Here is a 22,023-nt window from a genome sequence, read left to right on the forward strand (position 1 = left end):
TCCTCTTCCATTCTCCTACTTAGACATTATCTCACCAAAACTCTCAACAACTTTACTCTTTGACCTTGGGCCAGTCCAACTATTTTCTCATTTCCTGCACTGAGATTGCTGATCACTTCTAGGGAAAATCATGTAACTAAATGGTGTGGTGTCAGTACAAATCCATTGTTCCTAATTCAACTGGGTCCTCAGTAGCCTGATAAAAAAGTCCCTAGCCACTCATTCATTTCTCAGAGTGGCTCTTTCATAACCCTCAGAACTTTCCTGAAGCCCCTAGGATTTAAACTTCTTTTCACTCTCAGCAGAAGAAATTGCCTTCTATTCAAAGAGAGTATAGGATTCAACAGATGAGAAATCCCTCAATATTCTGCGTTTAAACTTATCAAGTTATCTGTATGTATGTTTATCAGTAACATTTTTTCTTTATCACTGTGAAAGATGAATCCCTGTAGAGCCCATCCCTTCTTGCTTCTTCAAGAATCTGAAGTAACCAACCATCCCTTAGCCTATATTTTCAGTGTCTCTGTTATTCACTTTTCTTCCTATCAAACTAAATAGTCGCTTACATTTGCTATCTCCACTTCCATACCACCCACCCAGTCTTTTATCTGGTTTCTGCCTTGCTGTTTCACTGAAATTGTGCTGGCAATGATGACTAAAAATTGATTTATTACTGAATCCAATGCATATTTGTTTCTTTTTTTTTTTTTTTTGTGAGGAAGATCAGCCCTGAGCTAACATCCATGCCAATCCTCCTCTTTTTTGCTGAGGAAGACGGGCCTTGGGCTGACATTTGTGCCCATCTTCCTCCACTTTATATGGGATGCTGCCACAACATGGCTTGACAAAGGGTGCGTCGATGCCCCTCCAGGATTCGAACCTGGGCCACCAGCTGTGGAGCACGTGCACTTAACTGCTACACCATGGGGCCGGCCCCCCCATTTGTTTCTTATATATCCTACTTGACCTTTTCTGTTGTATTGATAATTACTCCCTCTTTCTTGATACTTTCTCTGTGCTTGGGTTTTATGAACATGTTCACTTATGTCTTTCCACCTGTAGAGTCTACTTAGTTACCTAACACTTATTTGTTCCTGTTATGCTCTCTATATTTCACATTCTGACTACTGTCTCTGAGTGCCTTCATCCATTCCCATGACCTTACCATCTATTTGCTAGTACGTCTATAGCCTAGGTCTTTTTCTTGAATTCATGATTCAATATCCAACTATACACTGAGAGTCTCTTCCTTGATTTCCTACAGGTCCTTCAAACTGGACATATATGAAAACAGATTCTCCATTTTATCCCGTCTGTTTCTGATGCTCCCTTTTATATACCTGATTTTAGTAAGTGGCTCCAACATCCACTAAGTATCAAATCTGTAAACTTGATCCACTCTTGAATTTTTATCACTAGCATTCAGCCAATCTTCAAATCCTGTCATTCTTCTTTAATATAGTTTTAATATTTCTACTTCTTTCCAGTATGATTATAACTCCTCTTGCTTTGTTTTTTTGTTTTGATTACTGAAAAAGTTCCCTAAATAGGTCTCTAATCCATCCTTCACATTGCTGCCAAAGTGGTCATTCTAAAAAGAAAATTGGAGAAGTTCCAAACTTTTCAGTAAGGCATAAAAAGATTCTTCAGAATTTGGATGCTGTTTGCTTCTGCAGTATTACTCTTCCTGCTCTCAAAATATTTTTGGCAGACATCCTTTCTACAGGACTGACTAGAACCTTTCATATGCTAATGGAAAGAAACTTAGAGGACACTGTAGTAGGCAACATTTCTGAAACATTTCTTATTTGATCATGGAATACTTTTTTCTTTTTTCATAGAATAGCTACTAAAAAACTCTTAGAACTAGTGGTTTTCCAATATTTGTGAAAATGATCTACTAGCCTATATATTTTGTCTAGATTTTATCATCAGGATCAATATTGTTAAAGAATGAAAACCAATAAGAAAAAATACATTTCAGAAGAAACTGATTATTAAAATATAGCTTCCATATTGTGTTATAGATAACCTATCACAAACGTAATACCTTTGAGATAATTTGAAAAATCTGTTTAATTCTAATCAAAGAAATAAAAATAAACCTGTATTTGTCTAGATTTAGCAAAGAAAAAAGGATATTCTATAGAAACTCCTTTTTATTATCTGGAAATTGAAGTGTTTTGTTTTAATTATTACCTAATTCTAAGATCAATGTAGGACATAAAACATATTTGTTTTATCATTCAAATGTAAACACATTTCTGTCAAGATTTCAGGTATATAATGCATCACATACCTTAGATATGTGAACACTAAAATGAAAGAATAACAATATTCTCAGTGGTGAAAGTAGCTCATAAGGCAAAAGTCTAGCACGTATAACGTTAATTTCCAGCCATTGGACAATTTTTTTTTTTTAAAACGTGGATTAAATTGAGATTTGCATTTCCTGCACCAAAGGCAATCAATAACTGGTTGCAGAATTTTTCAGAAAGGATGACCTCTGCTTTAATGGTGTCTAATTCTTATGACACTTTTTTCTCTGAAATTTTACCTGAATCCTTCAAGCCAAGTATGAGTATTCTTGAAAGAGAAACCTCTACTTCAAAAGAGATAGTACATGCTGCAGAAAGGATAGGCTTCCTTGATTAGTAGAATTCATTTGTAGACACTTAAAAATGTCTGTATGTTACAGTGACAAGTGATATGAGAGGTAGACAGAAGGGAAGTGAAAGGATGCCTCATTAATGAAGCCAACTCAGGCCTGACTGCCGCCGCCACAGCTTCCGTACTGCTGACAGACTATATACACCAATGTCATTCCAGCCTGTTAATGTGTCCTCAACCTTGTTGCTAACCATCTGTGCTAAGGTTTTGCTCTTTTTTTTTTTTTTTTTGCATTAGGAAGTGCCATTTCAAATTTCACTTTTCTTGTAAAATTCAAGTGCTAAAAAAAAAAGAACAGATAGGTGCTTGGGCTCTCTTATCCAAGAATATGCCTTCACATATCTTTCTTTGGAAGCTGTCATTTTTCATTGTCAGCATTCAGGTCTATTTTTATAATGTAACAAAGGAAAAAAATAGAAGTGCATAAAAGAAAGAGTAAGGAATAAAAATCAAACAAAACTCCACCTTTGCCAAGATTACCCTGCCTCTTTTATCTAAAGACCTTAAATAGCTCTTTCTTTCCTTCTCTACAAAGTCATTTTCCCCAAAGACATAGTAATATCCAGTTCTGTACTGGAAAACTATTGCTGCCCTACTTTTTAATCGAGATAGGGCAGGACTAAATCACAATTGATAAGGTCTGAATACCAATACTGAAACCTTATTATTCACTAAACTCCACATTTTATTCAGATTTCCTTAGTTTTCACCTAAGGCCTTTTTCTGTTCCAAGATCCCACCCAGGATACCACATTACATTTAGTCATCATGGCCCCTTAGGCAATTCTTTGTTGTGATCGTTTCCCCAAACTTTCCTTATTTTTAATAACCTTAAAAGTACTGAGGAGTACTGGTCAGATATTTTGCAGAATATCTCTCATTTTGGATGGTTTGATATTATTCTCCTGGTTAGACTGAGTGTATGGGGTTTGGGGAGGAAGACCAAAGAGATGAAGTGCCATTCTTATCCCCTCATACCAAGGATATATGTTATCAATATGACTTATCACTGTTGATGTTAACCCTTATTACCTGGCTGAGGTAGTGCTTCTCAGGTTTCAACATTGTATAGTTCTTCTTTTATCCCATCTCCATACCTTACTATTTGAGAGGAAGTCATTACATGCAGCTCATGCTTAAGGAGCTGGGAGTTATTCTTCCTCTCCTTGAGGATGGATTAAACATAATCCATGAACATAAACTATTTAGAATTCTTCTGTATGGGAGATCTGTATTTTCTCCCTCATTTATTCATTTAATCATTTATTCATATAAGTATGCACTCATGGATATTCATTTATACATTGGGTTTTACTGTAATACTACAGTATTTATTTGGTGATAAAATTGTTCTTTTACACATTACTCAAAATTGGCCATTGGGAGCTCTCTCAGTTGGTTCTTTTGTTCCTTTGATAGACCCTGATTCTTTTGTTTTTTTGAACACTTTACTTTCTGGCAAATGGGATCCTTCAGGCTCATCTTGTATGTTTCTTGCCCCAGGCCTGGAATCAACCATTTCTCCAAAGAGCCCTGGGTCCTCTTATTAGAGAATGACATTAAAATCCTTTTATGTTTTAAATGGAACAGATATTGATTGGATGTTGTAGAATGAAAACAAATATAGGACTGATTTTTGTTAAGGAATACAATTGGCTAAGAAAACATGTCCCTTGACAAATGGTCTGTTTGACAACTATCATGGAATTCTTTAAGATTGCTGTACACTCCCAAATGAAAACATATGCGAGAGGAAGAATTTAGGACATGAGAGAGAGGAAAATAAAACCACCAAGTCTTTGAGAAAAGAAGGCATGCCTCATGGTTTCCATCCCTCCAGTGCCTCACAATATACCTTGAATTAATAAGTTCTTGATAAATATTTGCTGACGGATCTAAGATGACCATGAATCTAAATTTTGGCTTGATGCATACAGAAAACAAGAAAAGGTAAATGTCAAAGATTTATAAACTCTGTTTTAAGTTTCCATGTGCCCATACCCTATTCTATTTTTTCAGTATGTAGTCTGTATGCTACAAAGATCAAGTCTGATTTATAAGTCATATTAAAAGTTTATATTCATAAGTCATATTAAAAGTCAGATTAAATCGATTATTTTTAAAATGTGAGAATAGCTTTTAGTTTGAGTGTACCATCATAATTATTTCTTTTCTCCTATTGCTTTAAAACCCCACACTGTCCCCAACCTCCTACATATACAACTTTGCCACACTTAAGTGATTCTTTACATTTCTTTGAAACAAAATTTACTCTCCTCTGAACATAAAAAGCCTTGGGATAACACAAGGGCTGAGAAAAAGATATTCCTAAGCATGACATCAATATTTCAGCATCTGAAGACCACTTAATGGATGCTTAGTATGCAAAAGGATTGCCAATTTTAGATATATTAAAATGTTTATAACAATTAAAATATAAAGAGAAAATATAATAAAACATAAAATTATCTCATAACTTCACGAAGGATGATGCTGTTTACATCTGACTCAAGGATAAATAAGTTCTAATGGATTTCTTTTCTTAGTAAAATTAAATCTAAACTTTCAATTATATCTATTAAGATTTGCAGCAAGCATTCAGAGGCTCTGTTAGATAGTTTTGAATACTGAGATATTTCTCACTGAATCTAACTTCCGGTGTTTCATCAGATATTAAGTCAACATATGATGCTCAAAGCTAAAAGCTTAAATGATTCAACTCACTCAACTATTAGGAAGTCAAGGGTACACGACTTTCTAATTTACTCTTTGGAGATATTTCACTCTGAAATGATTTCTTCATGATCTAATACAGCATATGGATGTGATTTTTAAATATGCCCAATGATATCCCATCTATATTATTTCTTAGGCAACTAGGAGATAAAAAAAAAAAATATGGGGTATTGGAAAAAGTCAATCTATAAGTGATGGGGTCTTTTGCATGATTTTATTGTGGACTTGTTAAGGGATCCTATTATCTTAATCTCAGGAAAGTCATTTTTATGGCATTAAGTAACTGGTTTTGGCTATGCTGGATGTATCATTGAAATATGCTGCTTGAGGAAATCACTTAAAGTCATGGAGACGGCAATGTTGGTCTTGGGAAGAAATGTTTGTTTTCTACCCCTCATTTCAAAAGTATCTTTCCTGTCAACAACCAGTATACTATAGAAGAGGAAAACAGGTTTACATTTGCTGTGCATATCTTTACACAGTATGCTTAGCGTCCATAATTTTATATTCCCAATGCTCATACTTCTTTTGATGTTGAATCATGTTCAGGATTAATTAGATTGGCTGGCCAACTTGTCTCTGGCCTAAATCAGTTTTAAGTATTGGCATTAAGGTGTAACCTCTGGCATTTGCTTATTAACACCCTTCCAAGGGGCACAATAACTGGTGCTTATTCACTTCTAATCTCAGTAGAACATTGTCTGAGGCCACAATATTTTTCAAAGGAATAATAAGCAGTAACTAAAGAAATATCTCTTCTCTGCTAGCACAAATTTCCGGTGAACAAAATGTCCTATATATATACGCATATATACCATACATATACTAACTCTTGATTATACTATACACGTCTGAGCTTTTACGTAACTGTAGAAAAAATATCAGCCAGAATACTTACACAATAACAATTTCCCTTCCGCATTGTCTGCCATTCATATTATGTGACATTCAAAAAAGTCATTTGATAAAGTAATTTTGCCAATGACTTATTAGGCTTTCTTTCCAAACAACATATTTGTTCTTACCTTTGCAATTGGTTTTATAATGCCTCAGCAATTGTATGATTTGCCCCTTTTTTGAAAATGCCATGGAATTTGAATGTGTCATGTAGCTATTTGACAAGGTTCCATAATAGACAATGCACTGGGCACTAGGAACGCATGAATTGCAGTTGTCCTACAAAATAGAATTTAGGTTATTCATCAAAAATTAATTTAAATTTTCTGGAAACAAATCAATAAATACTAGTGAAAAATTAATATGTACATACTATGGGAGAGAGGCAGTATGTATAATGGTTATACACATGGATTTTGGAATTAATTTGTAATGGTTATAATTTTAGCTTTGTTTGGACTTTTGGCAGATTATTCGACTTTATCACCCTCAGTTGCCCTATTCGGTCAAATGGGGTTAATGTTGGTACCTGCCTCACAGGGTTATTGCAAAAATTACATGAAATAACATATATATATAGCATGTATATTATATATTTTACTTATGTAAAATGCTCTTAACACTAAGATTGTCACATAGTTGCCACTCAATAATTGGTGGCTACATTTGGGAACTGGAAGAGAAATATTTTGAGAAGGACACAGAGAGTTTTGTACAAGGATAGAAGCATTGTTTGCAATCTCTAAATATTAGATATAAGGTAAACGTTCTTGAATAAGTGATTGGTTAAAAAATTATGACCCAAACAAAGAATAGAATACTATACAGTTCTTAAAACAATACTATTGACCTATATAGAAAACATCTAAGATATAGTAACAAGACAAAAGAAACTTATAAAACTCTATGTATGGTATGATCCCTTTAAAAAAAATCCATTAGCTGTATATATGCACAGAAAATACATTTAAAGTCTATACACTAAAGTCTCAGCACTGTTCTTTTTATCTTTTGGTATTAACAGCATTTTTCTTTTTTTTGTGTGTGAGGAAGATTAGCCCTGAGCTAACATCCACTGCCAATCCTCCTCTTTTTGCTGAGGAAAATTGGCCCTGGGCTAACATCCATGCCCATCTTCCTCTACTTTATATGTGGGACGCCTGCCACAGCATGACTTGATAAGTAGTGTGTAGGTATGCGCCTGGGATCCGAACCCATGAACCCCAGGCCGCTGAAGCAGAGCGTGCGAACTTAACCACTATGCCACTGGGCCAGCCCCTTAACTGCATTTTTATAATAAATATATGTTAATATTATAATCAAGAAAATATTTTATTTAAAAAATTCATTTTTCTTTCTATCTGTTCACATCTCTTCTCTTTTTCTTTTTCAACTTGCTCCAAAATCAAGCATTTGATAATTTTTTGTTAAACTTGTCAACCTCATATTTTGTGGGCTGCTCTACCTAGAAGTCAGAAAAAGGAAGTACTTAAACATATCTGCTTGAAATCATTTTAAAAATCACTCCTGTTTAATTCAGCTCTTAAGATTCTACAGTAAAAAATTAAGCAAAGTGAAACTATCCAACATAGAACCATAGGAACTTACAAATAAATAATCTCTCTTTAAAGATCAAAAAGCAAAATTTACTTTTTCCTAGAGACTACTGATTTTGCAAATGATTTTGACAGAGTATGAACTATATGAACTTACAAAACCAGAGAAAACAAAACAAAATTTTAGGTCAGTATGTAAATCAGTACTTTGTAATCACTCCTGTAGAACTATAGAACTAATAGTTAACAGTTGTTGCAAATTTATTACATGTGAGACACTAAGTCCAGTAAGTGAATTACACAACTTAATTTTTATTAACTACCTGAGGAGACTGGGGGCAATTTTATCCTCATTTCACAGATGAGGATGTGCAGCTTAGCATGGTTAAATAACTTTGTCCGGGGTTCCTCAGCTAGCAAGTTGTAGAACTGAGGTCTGAACCCTACTAGTCTGCTTTCACCATTTATTAACTGAATTTTAAGATATGTTTATATTACTAAAAAAAATAACTCAAGTGTTTGTGATTATTTCATTACTGTTTTCCTTTTCTGAGTTTTAATTCACCCTTGTACTTTTCTTCTGGCTGCTTTCATAGTTACTGAAGTAAAGCACCACAGAAGCCCAGATAATATTTAAAGCAAAGGATTGGCCTCTAGATATGGGAAAAGTTTCTTTAGAATTCTACCTCTCTAGTGTCATTTTTGGGGGCAATGGCATTTAAAGTTTTTGATTATGACCCAGAGTAAGAAATACATTTTATATCATTACCCAGCAAATACACACACACACACATAAATTATTCATATTGTCCACAAATATACAAGAATCTTAATAAAAAGAAAAATGCTCTGAGCCAAACAGTATAATATGATTTTTGCATATTTGCCTTGCATTTTTAGAATAAGAATCTGCAAATAAGTTTTTGTTCAGGATGATTATGTTTCATAAAGTTTTTAAGAGCATTTATCTGAACTGATAAGTGCTTCTTACTTATATTTTAGCACAAATTCTATTAAAGTAGCTCAAAACACATTATAAGGTATTTCCTCATATTAAAAATGAATGTGTCCAAATCACCAAAAGCAGAACATAGCAAAATGAAGTTGAGTAAGCATAAATGGCTAGCAAAAATTGTCTAGCAGAGTGTTGATAAGCCCCCAAACTGTCACCCCTCCTCATTCGCTCCCAGTCCAGGGACAATTTTCAGCTTTTTTGTGAAGGTATTGAAGATGTTCTCCCATATTATGTATTTTCTACAGTCTAATTCATCTCCCTTTATTATCTGAAGCACGGTTCTGCTGTGGAATGCACACCTACACACAGTAACTAGACTGCACCACGCAGCTGAAGCCAGAGAAGGACATATTTTATTTAAGGCAGAAAAACTGACATTTTGCTCATTTTCAGGAGCAGCTTACCAAATGCTTGTTAGGAAAGGAACAGCAGATACGTTAGTTCCTGCGTTCTTTGTCTTTTGCTTAACTGCCTTGAATGATGTTGAGTACTAAAATAAAAAAAAATGTTTAACAAAGAGGGAAAGAATTTCTATCCCAAATAAATTACTAGTGCTTGTAGAAAATATATATCAAATAACATGAAAAATAAAAGACTTTTGTATTTGTTCCAACATCAAGTGATGCAAATGTTAGGGCGGAAAAACACAATGTGTCGTGGGGAATTTGGGGATTTTGTAAGGAGGCAGAAGGGACACACAATTGATGGATAAATGGTACCATTAGCCTCTGCTCCATTTCGTGTTGGACTTGGGCAAATCTCTAACCTCTCTGAGGCTCATTCAGATGAGAAGTAGAGACTATAATATCTTCTTCATAGGTCTGTGGTGATAGTCAAAAATAATTCTTGTAATTTACTGACATGTTTTAGGCAATTAGCAAATTTTTAGCTCCCTTCCCCTTCCCTAATTCCCCTCCATATGTTAGAGAAATGGTTTGCTTGTTTGGAAACAGGCAAGAACTTTTCTGTGTAATAGCATGAAGGAGAAAGACGACTTCTTTTGGTTTCTATAATACCTGCAAAGTAGTAGGAAAGCTTTGCTCAATCTTGATTTCTTTGGGGGATTTGTGGGAGTGACTCCCAGGGGACTCAGGGAATGAACATGTGGAAGCTGGGATTCCCCAAACTCCTGAGGTGACTAAACAACCACATACCTCCTCTGACAGTCAGGAAGCAGTAGAACGAGGAATAAGCTGTCTTGGTAGAGCTTTCTCCTCAGTGATGGGAATTTGGGGCAAATGTCTGAGTCTTCCGTTTGGTTTTTAAAGAATTATGATTAAACTCAACAATGAACTGAAACAAAGGTGTATGTGTGTTTGGGAGAGTGAAACATCGCTACACTTGTAGTCTACATAACTTCACTGGTTAGTGCTAGCAGCCGCTTAAAATATTGATACAGAAGAGGAAAGAAAGAAAAAAGAAGTTGAAAATGAGGAAAATCAGCCACCCTTCCAGTTATTTGTACCATGCCCGATAGCTGAATTTTTGGAAACAGTCCTTCATGATACGTTCTGTTCATTTTTTTTTTTCACTTTTCTTCATACCAGTGGTTGGTATGCAATTGAAGCAACATAAAATTTAAATTGGAGAAGGAGAAAAGTATAGCAATTTGTAGTGATATTTTAGAATAAAAGGGAAATAGGAACTCATAGAAGGAAAAAGAACACTAGCAGCTCCTTTTATATTTAGGGCTCTATGTAGTCTAGATACTGGGCTTCACACTAACACACGTCAGCTTACGTCATTTTCATATCAACACAGTGAGCTTGGCACTATTATTAACTCAGTTTTACAAGCAGGGATAACCACTATACTATATTGATTGCCTGAAAAGAGTCATGGAAAAAAATGTTAAATTTTGAAGAACTTCTAAAATAGTGAGTCCAGAAATGACTGTAGAGTAGCAAGCAGCAAGGTTGTATTGTCAGAGAAGAAGAAAGACAAAGTTTCAAGGGCTTCCTTTGACACTATATAACACAGTTTTCAAACGAATCAGAAGGACACGTGTTCTATCCTCACAAAACATGTATATGTATTTCAGTTAAAATTGTATAGAAGAAAAAAATATTTTAGTGCATTACCCTTAGGGAAAAAAAAGAATTACGTCTGTATCCTTTAAGAGGGAATATGTAAAGGAAGGTTGGATATTAATAATTATAGCAACAATAGAAGTTTCACTCAGGTACCTTAACTGCAGAGAATCTACAGCATTTCTTGAATGTCCAAGAACCAGGAAATCTCCATTTCTGCCTTTTTGAGAGGTATTCTCACAGAAGAATACAGGTCTATTATGTTTTTCTCTGGAGACTCAGAAATTGTGTTACAGAGCCATTGAAGGTGGATGGTGGGGAGGAAATATGATTAATGCTGTACGCCACGTATTTCTAATTAGACATTTGCATTCACACCAGGTTTTGTTTTTCTTGCATCTTATTTGATACCAGTGCTGTAACCACATGTGGAAACAGGTTAAGTCTCTTGTAATATTTTATAAAATTACACAACAATTTCTCTCACGGCAGAGAAAATAAAATTTAAATTTTTTCACTTTTTTTGTCAAATAAAAAATTATTTTTCAAACACAAAAATCAGAAATTGGCCTTCCAACAAACATGCTGATTGAGATTCTCACTACCTCTCTCATCCCTGACTGTGGTGTTTTTGAGAAGGTCCTGACTTTTTTTCCCATTGATATCTAATTTACTCAAAATACTTGATTCTAGCCAAAGCTAAGCCCGATCAGTGATAAAAAAAATAATAATAATAACAAAGGCTTAATTACTAAAAAAAGGGAAATGTTCAAAAATACCAACCAATTATTAATTATTAATTAACTGATAATTCACCAATAAATTTTCTGTGAAAACATTTTACTGTGTAGAATCTATGTTTGCCTGATTTAGTAAAAAAAATACAAGCAATATAATAATATATTTTTATTATTAAAATTAAAACAATTCAGGAATGTATGGAGTAAACAGTTAATACCCAATTTAAGTTTTCCATTTTTTCAACCCACTCTCCTCCCTAAGCTGAGGAGACAAACCTTTGTCTCAGTTTGACATATTTCCTTCTAGAATTTTTTTATTAATTTTATATATATTTGTATGTATTCAGATATATTTATATATACATACATATATACAAATGCTTTTTTTTCAGATAATTGAGGCCATTATTCTGAGACTTGTTTTATTTTATTCATTAATTTTTTTGAGGAAGATTAGCCCTGAGCTAACATCCGCCACTAATCCTCTTCTTTTTGCTAAGGAAGACTGGCCCTGGGCTAACATCCATGCCCATCTTCCTCCACTTTATATGGGATGCCGCCACAGCACGGCTTGACAAGCGGTGCATTGGTGTGTGCCCGAGATCTGAACCCCAGGCAGCCGAGGTGGAGTGGGGGCACTTAATCGCTATGCCACCTGGCCGGCCCTGAGACTTGTTTTTTATACTGAATAGTTTGACTTTGATACTCTATTTTGTCCTTATACATTCACCAAATTGTTTTCAATGATTGCTTAGCAGAGATTGGTAAGAATATGCCATTATATATTTTAATCTTCGTCTATTGCTTAACATTTTGATTGTTTTTAATAAATTTGACATTCAAAATTTGCACTAAATATTTTTGTGCAGGCCTCTTGGTGTCTACAAATGGTTTTTTTTTCTTCTGGTGAGGAAGACTGGCTCTGAGCCAACATCCATTGCCAATTTTTCTCTTTTTTTGCTGAGGAAGATCAGCCCTGTGCTAACATCTGTGCCCATCTTCGTCTATTTTGTATGTGGGACACCCCCACAGCGTGGCTTGGTGAGTGGCGTGTAGGTCCGTGCCCAGGATCTGAACCTGTGAACCCCAGGCCGCCAAAGCAGAGAGCACAAACTTAACCACTACACCACCAGGCCGGCCCCCACAAATGTTTTTGATGAGTATACTACTAGAAGAAGAATTACTGGGTAAAATGATATATGTTTAAATTTTATAAATATCACCAGGATGATTTTCTCACCTCATTTCCACCCAGAACTAAATTCCCACCAACCCTTGATAACAATGGATGTTATGAACCATTTAAAACTACACTAATAAAAAAATATCCCATGAACCCACAAAAATTACATTTGCCTGTTTATTATTTAGTAAGGTTGGTAATTATTTCCTTTATTTGTGGTTCATTTTTATTTTCCCTTTTATGAAATGACTATTCATAGCTTATTTGCCCTTTTTTATTGTGTTGTTTCTTTTTGCAATGTTTTGTAGACACTCTTTACATTTTACAAAATTAGGCCTTTGTCTAATATATTTTTGCAAATATCATCTCTCAAGTTTTTAAATTAAAAAAAATTTAATTTGCAGTATCTGTTGCTATTATACTGAAATTTTGGTAATCATGTAGTTGAGACTCTGATACTTTTTAAATTTATTGATTTTAAATTTGTCTTAAGAAATCTTTTACAATTATTTAAAGAAAAAGTAGTTTCTATAAATAGAAATTATTACCCCTCAGACTAAATAATAATCTGAAACTGTTCATAAAAAGTTTTTCATGAATTATTATTTAGGTTAATAAGCCTTAACCCTGAGATCTAAATTCTCTACTCAATTATTTAATATTATTACAGATTGTCGTTCATTTCCGTTTTAATCATCAGTTTATGTTTCTCATTCACTGCCTGGCCATGCTGTAAGCCCCACAAGAAAGTTAAAGAATACAGTGATGGCCTTCCCTCTGCCTCCTTGAAATTTATTTAGATCAAATAAACATGTTTATAATAGTAAATGACATGAATTCAAGTGCAGATTGAAATTATCAACATGTATATATAGACGACACTCAATCTCCTAGTTGAAAGCAGAGCCAAAGAACTCTTTGCTTTGAAATGCACCGAACCCTAACTCATTGCATGTAATTGATAATTTTCAATAAGTCTTCGATCTAGAGAATAGCATAAGGGTGGTATAAATATTTTTCTGCTTGATTGAACGAGCGCTTTTAAAGCCTCACAACTTCAGGGAAGCAAAGAATAATGTCCAAATGTTGTAGAGCAGTTTTAACTTGTGCCTGGGGGAGAGACACGAGAGAGGCTTAAGCAGCATAGGGAAAGAAGGGCAGAGAGTCATGTCTACCCTGACAGCAGCAGGGAGCGGGAGGGAAAATGGGAGCCAGTGTCAACCTTCACTCTGAAAAGCTTAAATACATTCCTGGAAGGTAGCACCATCTCTGTATATTTTTTCTTTTCCTTTTAGTTCCCGATAGCACTTAGTAGAGACCTCGACAGTGAGATTACAAAAGAGAAGTATAAATTAATGACATGGGAAACAAAGCACCTGTAACCTCAAGTAAATGAAAGCAGAATCTAGCTCTAAAATGTCTTTAGGAGAGTTAACAGCAGCCTTTAAAAGGGGCTGGATAGTGCTGGAATGCAGTTCAAGTAGGGCCAAGGATCATATTTAGTGAAACGAAACTAATTGAATGCAACGGAGCTTATTAGCAGTTGCATAGGGCTCTGAGGATAGGAGTGGAGGTTCAGAGGACCTCAATTCCAGCTCTTTCCACTCCTAGCTATGTACCTTTGGCCCAGCCACTTCATCTTCTGAGCTGCAGTTCCCTCACATAAATGTTAGGAATAGTACTAACTCTCTGAAAGGTAATTGTAAAGATTTATCTCACATATATTAACTAGTAGCACAGTATCTTGCATATAAATGCCAAAATAAAAAATGCTAGCAGTTATTGTTAGTATTTGTTATCTTCACAATGAGATTAAGACAGTGAAGGAATTATTACTATCTCCAAATGACTTATATTAGATAAACTGTCTTACCTAACATCCTGACAGACAAAGACATTGGGTTTTTGACATTAGGTCTCACGGGCCTTTGGTTATGCTAATCTGAGAAAAAGTCATTGTGGTAAGTGATAATAGGAAGTAAACCCAAATAAGAAGATAAATCATTTATGTAGTTCCCCCTGAGTAGTGACAGTGTGCTATGTGTTTCCTAAACACAACTTCATTACATCACCGTAACCATCCTGTGTACTAAATTCACATTTTACAGATAAAGAAAGTGAGATGCATAGAGCTTAAATTACTCACATAAGACCATAAGAACCAGTAAGTGGCAGAAATGGGAATTTCTCGCTATTCTGTCTGATTCTAAAATAAAAGATCTTTTCATGAGGACAGGCTGAAATGAGTCATCTATTGATGGTGCAGGTATGAGCTGTAGAAGAGTGACAGAATGGAAGATACAGGCAACAACTGCAATGAGTTAACCTTGATCTATCTTACTAACATATTTCTCAAAAGAAAAAATATAGATCTTTGTGGAAGATTTAGCCCAAAGAAGAGAGGAGAGTTAGTTTTGCATGGCAGGAGAACAGAAGTGGTAGAAGTTGAAACAAGAGAAGCCAATATTTCAGAAAGTGTCATTAAAAAAAAAAGAAGTGTTCACAATTGTTGACTATGGAGGAGAACAAAATCCAGGAGAATGAGAGCCAAAAAGGATTTTGGAATTGGCAGGGACAACCCTCTGGGAGGACATTGGAAGCCATTCTACAATGAAACACAAGCAAGGAGAGCACAATGTATATTAGAGAGAGGGAGAGAGAGAGAAAGGATGCAAAAAAATAAAAAGAAAAAAACAAAGGTCAAATACTTCAGGTAAGCATAAATTTAGAGAAAAGAAGCTCATAAACTAAAAAGTTTAATAAAAAGATGACATTTATGATCTCACCAAAATGGAAAATTTTAAGATTTTTTGATAAAGAAATAGGAAGTAAGTTTTCTTTGACAACTTTATTGACTTATTACTTACCTTTCCATCTGAGTTGCACACCTCTTTTCAATGGTACTAACTTTCCACATTTATTTTACTGTTTGATACTGATATAGTATTTGTTAATCAGAAGACAGCATTAAAAGCAAACTTCTACTCATTTCCCAGTCCTCCTTACAGAGAGCCCTTCTTGGCCTCCTCCACCATTTTCCCCACAAATTTTTTTTTCTCATGTGGTTGTTTTATAAGTTTATTTATTTATTTATTTTTCCCCCCAAAGCCCCAGTAGATAGTTGTATGTCATAGTTGCACATCTTTCTAGTTGCTGTATGTGGGATGCGGCCTCAGTATGGCGGGAGAAGCGGTGCATCGGTGGGCGTTGGGGATCTGAATCCTCGGTGCCAGTAGCGGAGCACGCGCAATTAACTGCTAAGCCACCAGCCGGCCCATCATGTGGTTGTTTTAAATATAACTTGAGAATAAAATGTTCCTGCACACCTAAGAAATGACTCATTTTTCTGTAGCTGTGGTAGCAAGTGACTACCAGAACTGGTTTTAAATCTGCTTACTCAGTGAATGACAGTTCTAAAACTCATCAGAACTGATTTTACACAAATTTGATCAATTAAAGGCAATGCACCTCCGTGAACACCCATTTGCAAGTCAACCAATTAGTAACAATCCTAGCTTCTGAAAGTCAGTTGATCAGAAAATGACTCACTCTGAAGAACAGATTTATGAAAGTTGATTAATCAACAACATTCTCACATGAGAAACCATGTTTCTACAAACGACATCAATACACTAATTCCTTTGAAAGTCCACCACTCACTGAATTCCACTCTGTCCCCAAACCCTGTGTAATACAAGCAGTCTTCTCTGCTCTGAGAGCCTTTGCCTAACCAGTATAGTTCTCCCTTTCTTAAGTTACAATAAATTTAGCTTTGTGGGTTTTTGTTTAAGATATTGAGTGCTTATTTTCATCCTTTTGGCAGCTGAATGCTCTAGAAGTTAACAATTTGTGCAATAGTTTTGGAGAGAATATATGTAATCATAGTTTGCCTCCATAGTTTCATTTCTAGAAATTTGCCCAAATAGACACTCTGCATAATGTTTGTTATGCATTTTTGCATTTAATCCTTTAAACGATTCTACAATATACGTTCTATTTTCATTTCCATTTTGCATTTGATGAAAACAAGGCTTAGAAGTTTAAAACCTTTTGTACAGCTGCATACATACTACACTCTGAACATCTAGAGATTGACTCTTAAGCCAGAATTCTACTTCGTCTGCAAGAGAAAATGATGCAAAACAAGGACAAAAACATTTGATAAATATTTAAATTGAAGTGTTATTTATATATACGAAAAACCATGAACACTCAAATATCCAAGATAAGAGTTAAGTAAATAGTCATTATAAGAACACTTACAAAAAAATGAACATGTTAAAGTGTTTATGATTTGGGATTGACTACAAAATCAAAACACAAAATTACAGTGATGTAAAATTATGTATACATATGGATTGGGAATAAAAGGAAACATGGACAAATAACTATGTGAACTTCTGGGGTAGTCGGATTCTGAGTGAAATACATTTTTATTGAGTTTTTAAAATATTGCTTTGATGTTACAAAAGTAACCTAGATATAAATTATTGTCTCTATATTTGAAGTTCCTAGCCAACCATCCCATATTCTATGGAAATTCCAACGTTTCAAAAGATTTCTGAGAATTCCAAGGGTCTTATGAACTCCTGATTATTTAGTGCTCTGAATTCCTACCCTGGAGATTTCCAAATTCTACTCATGTCTTATCTACCATAAATGTTCTTTTCCCTCTGATTGCTTTGACCTGGATATGGAACTCGACCTCTCAACCCTGAAGCTTTCACATAAGGCATAGTTAGCAGGTATTTCTGAAGTTATAGATGGAGAGGTGTTTTATTATAGCAGAGTACACGTGTTAGTATTGAACATGACTACCACTTTCCTAAAACTCTTTTGGCTATCCTGAACATTGCTCATCTTCTCTTCCTGGAAGATTTATTGATAAGTTCCCTCCACTTTGTCATGTAAGGCAGCTCTCCATCTTCAACCTCTGCTCTGAGCACAATGAAGATTTGATATTGTGTGTCCATGAAACCAAGGGAGCACATGCCAGATTTCACCCTTTAGCAACACAGACATTTATTTTGAGATAGATTATGATATTCCAAACATAAGAATGGAGAAATTGCTATACATGTTTTTTTGGGGTTTAAACAACGTTAATTTAAAGTCACAAATTTTAAATTAACATTCTACTGTGTTTCAAGTACAAAAATAATATAAATTTTAAAGGAGTAGTGGGACATAAAAAGTGAAAGGGAAGAATAACTTTTATTAGGAAGATAAATTGAAAGGAAAGAAAACCAAAATAGAGATAGTTGAAAGTAATTAAAACTAAACTTCATAAAGCTATAGAATAATCATTTATTTTATAAGGACAGCAAGAAAATACACAGGGCTAATCCGCATGGTTTTAAATAAAAGTTTAGGGTATGTTTATCTGCTTTACTTATTCTAAGTACTTGCTAACATAAATATTCACACCACGCTGTTTTTCCTAGAGGAGCTCCTTCACTGAGAAGTGTTTTCTTTTCTCTTTACAGTGTAGCTACAGGGAAATCATAGTCTCTAAAAATAAAAAGTTAAGACCAATTTGAATGTAATAAATTCAGATTTTCCAGACATCTCTGTCTACTAATTCTTTCCCCAGAGCATAAAATTTGAAGCATAGACTTAAAGTTGCTTATATCTGCATACTCAAAATAAAGATATATCATTAAAGGGATAAGAAGAGAAAAAGACTATAAAGTAGCCATCATTATAGCAACTGTCTTCCATTAGCTTTGATTTAGATCCCATTAACAAGGTAAAAGTAAACTGACATACAAAAGTAAGTTCCCCTGAGCACAGAAAGTAAAAGTGTTGTATCCTCAATTTTCTCCCAAATTATCCAAGTTCCATGGGATTCTCTATCACCAACTATGTTCCTCAATTCCTGTAAAAAAGTTTTCCAGGGCCCGCCTGGTGGCGTAGTGGTTGAGTTCGTGCACTGCGCTTCCGCAGCCCAGGGTTCTCCAGTGTGGATCCTGGGCGCGGACCTACGTACCAATCATCAGGCCATGCTGTGGCAGCGTCCCACATACAAAGTGGAGGAAGATGGGCACAGATGTTAGCTCGGGGCTAATCCTCCTCAGAAAAAAAGGAAGATTGGCAACAGATGTTAGCTCAGGGCCAATCTTCCTCACCAAAAAATAAATAAATAAAAATTAAAAAAGTTTTCCGTGTTTTGATACAACATTATTGATGGTATGGAACATATCAGGGAGCTATAACAGAAGAATAGGTTATCTATCTTTCCATCCATCCATCCTCCTCCATCCACCCATGCATGAGTCTATCCATCTATACTCCACCTACATCTCCTTAGGGAGTGAGTAGAGTTTGAGACACCTAGAATCACTTTCTACTACTTATAGAATGGTCAACACAAATACCAAGACTCTGGAGCCTCTCACACTTATGGTCCCACTCAGGCTACCCTATTACTCTTGAAATTATTTAACACCTTAAGCCTAGTTTCCTTAACTAAAAAATGTGCTCAACGGTATTTTATTTAGAAATTCAATACTTATTATGCATCAGCAGTACAGTAAGAAGGCTTAGTACAAAAGAGACAGGTTTAGAAAAAGGAACTCTTCTGAATAACATCTTGAACAACAACAACAAAAACCCACAAAGAAAAATAAAATAGGCTTTTACTATGGTAGAAGAGATCTAGATTAGAAAAAAGAAAATAATGAGAGCTCTAAACATTCAAATATGATAGCGAGGTCAATTTGGGGATCTTTTCAATACATACTTATGCATTGCAACCAATATCAAAGGAAATTTAAGCATAGAATGGACCAGATTGATTTCACATTTGTCTTCTGTACCTACTATACTATTATTTGAAGGTATAGAACACTTTTTCCTATTGGTGTATCTTCTTTTATTGTTTATCATCTGCTCATATTCAAGAAGCTTTTCAAATAGCCTAATAAAGTATTTTCAAATTACCTAATAAAAGAAGTTCCCTTAGAAGTTGGCATTGTGATTGGAAAGCAATAGGGAGAAAGCTTAATTTATTGATAAGTGAGAGTATGCTATAAATTTTCTCCATATTAAAACTTATGAGATCACTCTTACTCCAAGAAATCGCAGCAGATAGGCATAGCGATACAAGTATTGAAGGCAAGGATCACAATGTTCAAGGGTGGGTATGCTTTGCTTTATAAAACGAATCTATTTCTTCTAAAATACTATGTAGAAATCTAACGAAATTGCACCAGGGAAGATAGTTAAGAAAAGACATGATAAATGCTTTTGTGAGACATTTATAATAAAAAAAATAACTTAATTACGTATTTTGTGATTTTTTTTTTTTTGGTTCTCATACATTAGATTTCCTTAAAGTGAAAGCATATATATATGTCTAATATAACATAAGTAAATTAGCAACAGTGATTTCCAATCTAGTAGCCTTAGTTGGATTTTGAAGTTCAACAGAAAACAGATATTTCAGGTGAGATTTTTGGTTTTAAAAATGAATAATACTTTTTTAATGATATAAAATTTGTTAGAATTTCATTTAAATTTAGGAAAAGAACTTGGTCATCTCTAGAAGTTAAGAAAAACAAGAACGTACTCTAAGAAATAAGGATATTTCCATATAACGTGGACTTCATGACGTGGTACAAAAATCAAAGGATGAAGTTAAGCAAGGTGTGTTCTGTGTAGGTGCTCAACCCTTTACAAGCAAGTCACTCAACCTCTCAGAGACTTCTTTTCTTGTTCATAAATAAGGAATATTATTTGAATTTCCTACTTTACATGCTCACTGTAAGGCTGAAATATCATCATGTGTATAAAGAAACCTTTAAACTCTTAAAAAAGCATAAGAGAATTTTAGCCTCATGATATAATATTGTCGTGTTAGATAAGGTACACAAGTCCTTAAATATCCCAATTTTTAAAAGGCATTACAGTTATTTTGGCTATTTAGTGATTTATTTGGTATCTGAACAGATAGCCATTTATGTAATAAAAAGACAGCCAATCATAATGATTGTCAAGTTGCTGTGCCTATATGACCAGCAAGACAGCAGTGTCAAAGAATATGGAACCAAATGGCCATAAACAGATTAAAATTAAACTATAATTTTGGATAGTTTAAACAGAATGAATTGTTAAAAATGCAAACATATGTGAAGAGCACTTATAATTCTCAAATTTTAAGTCATTAAAGAACATTTTTTATAGCAAATAAAGAGCAGAGGTTCTTAATGACTTAGAGTAAATAGACAAAAATATCAAAATTCGTTTATGCTGGGGCAGAAAGAATTGGATCACATTATGAGAAGAATCGTTCTAAAAGTAGATTTATCACTGACCAGGTTTTCAAAGCTTGCAATTCATTTTTAAGGATTTCTTTATTTTATAATAATTTGCTATTTACAGAAAAGTTGCAAGAATACAGAGTTCCCTTCACCCAGCTTGCCCCACTGTTAACATAACCGTGGAACATTTGTCAACACTAGGAATATAATATTAACTAAACCACAGCTTTATTCAGATTTCCCTGGTTTTCCCACTAATGCCCTCTTTCTGTTTCAAGATCAAATCCAGGATACCATATTGCATTAAGTCATAATGTCTCTTTCATCTCCTCTGCTGTGTTTCTCAGTCTTTCCTTTAATGATCTTGAGAGTTTTTAAGAGTACTGGTGAGGCATTTTGTAGTATAACCCTCATTTTGGCTTTGTCTCATGTTTTTGTCAAGATCAGAGTGGGGCTATGGGTTTGGGGGAAGAATATCACAGAAGTGAGGTATCCTCATCACATACTAGGGTACATAGGGTCAACATGACTTATCTTAGAGATGTTAAACTTGATCACTCGATGTAGGTGATGTCTGCCACGTTTCTCCACGGAAAAGTTACCTTTTCCCCCCATTTCCATACTCTCTGAGTCACAAAGTCTAGCCCACACTCAAGGGGAGAGGAATTAAGCTTCACTTCCTGGGAGGTGGGTGAGGTATCTACATATATTATTTGGAATTTTTGCGTAAGGAAGATTTTTCCTTTCTCTGTCATTTAACTATCTATTCAATCATTTATTTATATCAGTGAGGATTCATTGCCATTTATTTTATTCATTAAATTATAGTCCAATACAATCATTATTTTGTTGCTCAAAGTCTTTCAGCTTTGGTTACTGGGAACTCTTTCTAGTTGACTCCTGTGTCCTTTTGACATGTCCCAGTAATATTTTTT

The 22,023-nt window shown here is 34.6% G+C and overlaps 1 protein-coding gene across 1 annotated transcript in view; it reads right to left on the reverse strand.

The window, feature by feature from the left end:
- Window positions 1–22,023, reverse strand: part of FUT9 (fucosyltransferase 9) — a 100,951-nt gene that overhangs the window by 75,397 nt on the left and 3,531 nt on the right. The gene's annotated exons all lie outside the window — the stretch shown is intronic.

The sequence above is a fragment of the Diceros bicornis genome, chromosome 23 (genome assembly GCF_020826845.1).
Source record: "Diceros bicornis minor isolate mBicDic1 chromosome 23, mDicBic1.mat.cur, whole genome shotgun sequence".
Lineage (NCBI taxonomy): Eukaryota > Metazoa > Chordata > Mammalia > Perissodactyla > Rhinocerotidae > Diceros > Diceros bicornis.